Consider the following 6,331-nt stretch of genomic DNA (forward strand, 5'->3'; position numbering starts at 1 on the left):
GGAGGCTGCTGCCGACACTAGTTCGGTGGGGGTGGGGGGAGAGAGAGAGTGAGAGTGAGTAAGCAAACATATGTGTTTGAGATCCTGTGTATGTGTGTGTGTGTGAGAGAGACAGCATGTACGTAAGTGAGTGATTGAGAGCCTGTATGTATAAGTGTATGATTGAAAACCTGTGTGAGAGTGTATGTGTGTGATTGAGAGCCTGTGTGCGATTGAGATCCTTTGTGTGTGTGAGAGATAGCATGAATGTAAGTGTATTATTGAGAACCTGTATGTGTAAGTGAGCGAGATCATGTGTATGTATGATTAAGAGCCTGTATGTGTAAGTAAGAGGGAGAGCATGTGTGTCTGTGTATGATTGAGAGCCAGTGTAGTGCATGTGAGTATGTGAATATGTGATTGAGAGCCTGTGTGTAAGTGAGAGAGAGAGTGTGTGTGTAAGTGTGTGAATGAGAGTGTGTGTGTGAGAAAAAGAGACAGCATGTATGTAAGTATGTGATCGAAAGCCTGTGTGTGTATGTGTGAAAAGACAGACAGCATGCATGTAAATATGTGATTAAGATCCTATATAAGTGAGAGAGAAAAGGCATGTATATATGTGTGTGATTGAGAGCCAGGGTGAAAGAGAACTTGTGTGTGATTGAGAGAGAGGTGAAAGTTGCAAGCAAACCATTTCTCCTCCTACTAATTCAAAACAATCTCAGGGCACGTGGATATCAAACGTTCCCAGATATGCAGAGCAAAGCATTTTTATATCTTTATTATTTTTCATTATTGGGTCTTTGTGCCTGCTACAGGGTGACCCATGGAAAAGTAGCCTGCCTCCAATGCACTGGTATTGCAGGCGGGCTTCCTTTTCTTGCTGCAGCATTTCTATAGCAACTTCTGCCGCACCAATGCACTGGTATTAGAGGCGGGCTACTTTTCCATGGGCCACCCTGTATTTTGAAATATTTAAGAACATAGAACAGATGAAGTTGTCATACTGGGTCAGACCAAGGGTCCATCAAGCCCAGTATCCTGTTTCCAACAGTGGCCAATCCAAGTCACAAGAACCTGGCAAGTACCCAACATTAAATAGATCCCAAGCTACTATTCCTTATTGATTAATAGCACTTTATGGACTTCTCATTCAGGAACTTATCCTAACCTTTTTTAAATCCAGTTACACTAACTGCTGTAACCACATCCTCTGGCAATAAATTCCAGAGTTTAATTGTGCGTTGAGTGAAAAAGAATTTTCTCCAATTTGTTTTAAATGTGTTACTTCCTAACTTCATGGAGTGCCCCCTAGTCTGAGAGTGTAAATAACTGATTCACATTTACTCACTTAAGTCCTTTCATGATTTTGTAAACCTCTATCATATCCCCCCCTCAGCCATCTCTTCTCCAAGCTGAATAATCCTAACTTCTTTAGCCTTTCCTCATAGAAAAGTCATTCCATGCTCTATCATTTTGGTCGCACTTCCCTATACTTTCTCCAGTACAACTGTATCTTTTCTGAGATGCAGAAACCAGAACTGCACACAGTATAAAAGGCGTGGTCTCACCATGGATCAATACAAAAGCATTATGACATCCTCCATTTTATTCGCCATTCACTTCCTAATAATTCCTAACATTCTGTTTGCTTTTTTGAGCTGCCATTTTTAACTTATTATTCACTATGACGCCTAGATCTCTTTTCTGGGTGGTAGCTCCTAATATGGAACCTAACATTGTGTAACTACACAGCATGGGTTATTTTTTCCCTATACGCATCACCTTGCATTTGTCCACATTAAATTTAATCTGCCATTTGGACGTCCAAATCCAAGCAAGGGGTGCGTGGCTTTGACGTGCTACTGTGTGCTGACATTTATACACCAGGTAGCTTGCAAGCAAGGGGATGATAACCTCTGGAGCAGCACTGGGGCAAATGGTGTTTCCCCTGCTCTCTCCCTCACACACTTTTTCTTAAGAAAAGAGTAGGTTAACAAAATAGAATCCTGCCATAAAAAGTATATTTTCTGAAATTAGACTAAATAATCTATACAGGCAGGTTATTAGTATCTAGAAATTTTTGATATGAGTTTTAATTATTGGATATTCCATTCATCAGCTGTTTCAAAATAGTCTGTTCTTTTTATTATTATGGTTTTACTGCTATTGATTTTATATTTCTTGATTTGTTTTATGAGGACTGGTGTGTTTCTCTTTTTCCTTTGTTGCACTGCATACGGAGACTCTGGCTTGTTGCTGTTTCCAGTTCAGTTTTTGTCTGCATGTTTCCATTTATGCTTTATGGTATTTTTTTTCTATGTTAGGAGAGGGTCTTCACATGTGACTGAGGTGGGGTATTTTGCTGGCATGTAGTTTCTGTGTAAGGCTCTATAGCAGCCTGGCTTGGTCTGTTTTCTTAATAAGAGAAATATTGGAGTTTTAAGGCCTGGTGTAATATTTTCAGTTTTGCCTTGTAAGATGGTTACTGTTGGAGTGCTGGAAATTAGTGCTGTTTTGGGGTGGGATGTTTACTATTTATGCAGTTTCTGTTCAGACAGAGTACTTATCTTTCCCTTGTGTCATTCTTAACAATAAAAATAATACTGGGTCTTTATTTTTTGTTTCATCGTGAATTGTAATGAGCAGTGTGTCACACATGTGAGTGTGGTCTGTCAGGTGTGTCACGATGGGAAAAAAGTTGAGAACTACTGCTGTAGGAGGGCAATTTGCAAAGTGCAGCATGCCATAGATGCCAGTCACCACCACAACCTTTAGCAGTCCTTGGGCTGCTGAAAATTGCCCTCCTAGAGCAGTAGTTCTCAACTTTTTTCCCATCGTGACACACCTGACAGACCACGCTCACATGTGTGACACACTGCTCATTACAATTCACAGAGGAAATAAAAAAATAAAGACCCAGTATTATTTTTATTGTTAAGAATGACACAAGGAAAAGATAAGTACTCTGTCTGAACAGAAACTGCATAAATAGTAAACATCCCATACCAAAATAGTGCCAGTTTCCAGTACTCAAACAGTAACCATCTTACAAGGCAAAACTGAAAATATTACACCAGGCCTTAGAACTCCAATACTACTCCTATTAGGAAAACAGACCAAGGCAGTTTTATCAGGCAAAATAGACCCTGGTGAAGAAGGATGTGCTTCCTTAACTTTTGAGGATTCTTCTGGGTCAACTTGTGCTGTTGCACTGGAATGTGAGGGGGAATGAGCCATCTCATAACCTTTATAATGCTGAGCAGGGTGTTCGAAGGTGATATGGCTAAGCTGGTTCTCCCTGCCATCTTGCCTTATAACTGCTTCAAGAACTTTAACCTGAGCCTCAAGGGCACATGCTTCCTTTTCTTGCTGCAGCATTTCTATAGCAACTTCTGCCGCACCAGCTTTAGCAGCTGCCTCCTTCCCCTCTTCTTCTATTTTCATCTTTTCTAATATTAGTGTGGCTTCTTGTTCCCCATAAAGAGAATGCATTTGAGCAGCCTGGACCTTCATTTGTACTCTAAGAGCAATTGAACGTGTCATGGACCAGCTTGAATGGCTTGTCTTGTCTGACCTTGCTGTTCTTGAAGACCTTGATGTATGCTTAGAAGCACTAGAGCATTGTGCCGATTTGTATTTATAAGCTCCTTCTCCATTTCTGCCTTCTTAATGGTCTCTGCTACCATACTTTGGCATGCCACATCTGTGGCCTGTTGCATACCTCTTTGAGCTAGTCATTCTTCAGTGTTAATATTTGTTAAAAAATTAATATGTCTTTCTGCAATAAATTCATAAAAACTGAATTGCAATAGCTCTCTATATGATGCTCAAGGTGTGCAGAGACCTTGGATATAAGCTGTTCAACTTTGTGCCATCTTTCACTTAACTCAGAGAGGCACTGCTTCCTGTCTGCATTATATTTTTCCCAGGCCTTCTAAGATAATTTATATACTTTCTTGGTTCTATATCCACCCTCAGTGTATCATGTGTTGCATTTAACTTGTCACCTTGCTCATGGTGCTCATCTTGCTCAGCTATTTGGTTTAAACATTGCTTCTCTGAGCTCTGTAGCTGGTGTGGGAAACTTGGCTCTGTGTGAGAATTATTTCCAGCTTGTGAGAGATGGGGGCTGTGACTATAGTTGACTAGGAGCTCTTTTACAAACAAGATGCACACTTTTGATAATCCCTTATGCCCCAGCTGGTTTGCAATTGAGAGCTGGTTTAGGGCTAATTCTACTTGCATCCCTTTAGTTGAGCATGCACTATGCACAGGATTTTACTTTAATTCCTCTGAGCTACAGTCACTTGAAATTTTATAACAACTTTCTGCAGCGTGAACTGAGCTGAAAGCTCAAAATGCAACATGTAACAATTTATTGCCATAGGAATTGGTTCAATGGCCATGCATTCTTTCTAATTCTTACAGTTTGTTTTTAATAAACCCTCATAGTTCTCAGTTACGTTCACAAATGCAATTTTTAAACCAACTACAATGTTTCACTGAGTTATTTCTTTGGTGCTATATCCCTCCTGAATCTTCTTAGACTCTATGATTTCTTTTTGCTTTTCTTTTTACTATCATGATCTCACAGCACTCATGCACTCAGCTAAACCAGGTACTGAATCTCCAATGAAGACACCTTGCCTAAATTCCAACAGTGTTTTATTCCAACAGGTAATCAAAACATATAACTTACTGGTTGTGGTTTTGAAGGGAAGAGGTTAATTTCAGGTTCAGAGCATTGACTGCTTTAGGAATTGTACTGAAGATTTATGTTGAATTATTGTATATGTATTGTCTGGTAAAAAGAAAATACCTTTCCAAGGAACAGTAGAGATGAGAAGCCACTTGCTTCTTTCTCCTTTATCTCAAAAGCATATACACGCACTGAAAGTTTCCCAGCAGGTAAACCAGAATATGAGCCAATAGGAAGTGCCAAGAATCAGTGGGGCTAGAAACATGTGACCATAAAGGGCCAACAAAAAGAAGACTACAGGATTATAGGGGCTTGTAGTCCTGTGACATCACACTAGTTTACAAGCAGGAACAGAACAACTTTATATATATATATATACATACAACAAACAACAAATCTGCTCAAAATTAATGGGAGTAGAATAAGACTTGCATAAGTTGACTTTGAAAATTCCTGAGCAGGTGTAACTTTTTGCATGTACATTTATACACGTACTTTCAAAAATTGAAAGTATGTGAGTAAATACTGTCCGTCATATCACTTCATGGAATGTCTACTGCGAGTATGGGAAAAAGTACATTCATAAATGAGTCACAGGTATACTTTTCCCTGCACAACTCTCAGGGTAATTTTCAAAAGCCAAATTATATGCATAAACTTGGGGCTCTGAGGGTAATTTTCAAACAGCCAATATAGGCTAAAGTCTGCAGGTCCCTCATTGATCACTAAGGGCTTCATTTACTAAGCTGTGGTATATCTCCCAGAGAGGAAAATACTGTGCAATTTACTAAGCTGCAGTACTTAGTACATAGTATTGCAGCTTTGTAAAACCCACAGTATTTTTTCAATTAATAACATGCCACCAGGAAAAGTACCACAGCTTTTCTACGCCCACAAATTCCGTGCAATGGCAGTTTGATACAGTAGGGCCACAATTCCTTAAAGGAATCGATCAGCCGAAACTAAATTCCCCCCCCCCCCTCCAAAAACATTATCAAAGACTCTGAGGATCTCCATAGTTAACCTGTCCCCCTCTTGCCAGCCTTGGAAGTGGACAAAGTTGTAAAACATTTTTCTCTTTAAAAATCCTGGGTAAAGAACCTGCCCCAACCCTCTGACTATCGAGACTTACCAAAGTAACTTTAGTGATCTCGAGGGGGAAGGCATTTTTTGAAATGGCATCAGCTGCCCCTATCATGTGATGGAGAGAAGGCAAACTACCAGCCAGCCAGTGCCATATTGGAAAATGGCCACCATTGAGTCCACAGTATAGGAGGTATTCAGGCCTCCACTAAACCAACAGGGTTACTTTGGTGAGTCAGAATGGGGTAGGACGGAGGTCTATGGAGGTCTTCTGAGATCTTTTACACACTTGGGGGTGTTAGTTTGGCCCATCAGCCCCTTTAAGGTATGATTCCAGAAGCATCAGTGCATGGATTAGCACCCCAATGTTCCTGGGGCAGTTAACTACAACTCTTGAGTAGTATCTAACCTCAAATCAAATAATGCAGCTTGTGATTTTGGAGGCAAATTGCATTGTTTGATTTACATGTATTAGGGTAGTAATGAGCTATTTAGCATGCATTTGCAGTCTAATCAGCTCATTACCATACTTGCAATGCCAGGGGCAGATTAATATGTATTATATTA

At 40.0% G+C, this 6,331-nt stretch overlaps 1 long non-coding RNA gene across 1 annotated transcript in view; it reads right to left on the bottom strand.

Annotated features, from left to right (window-relative positions):
• The window catches only part of LOC115099526, a 38,041-nt gene extending 33,192 nt beyond the window's left edge, over positions 1-4,849 (bottom strand). The window contains exon 1 of the long non-coding RNA XR_003858818.1: positions 4,682-4,849. This is a non-coding gene — a long non-coding RNA (uncharacterized LOC115099526). The remainder of the gene's footprint in view (positions 1-4,681) is intronic.
• Between the last annotated feature and the right edge of the window lie 1,482 nt (positions 4,850-6,331).

Source organism: Rhinatrema bivittatum, chromosome 9 (genome assembly GCF_901001135.1).
Source record: "Rhinatrema bivittatum chromosome 9, aRhiBiv1.1, whole genome shotgun sequence".
Lineage (NCBI taxonomy): Eukaryota > Metazoa > Chordata > Amphibia > Gymnophiona > Rhinatrematidae > Rhinatrema > Rhinatrema bivittatum.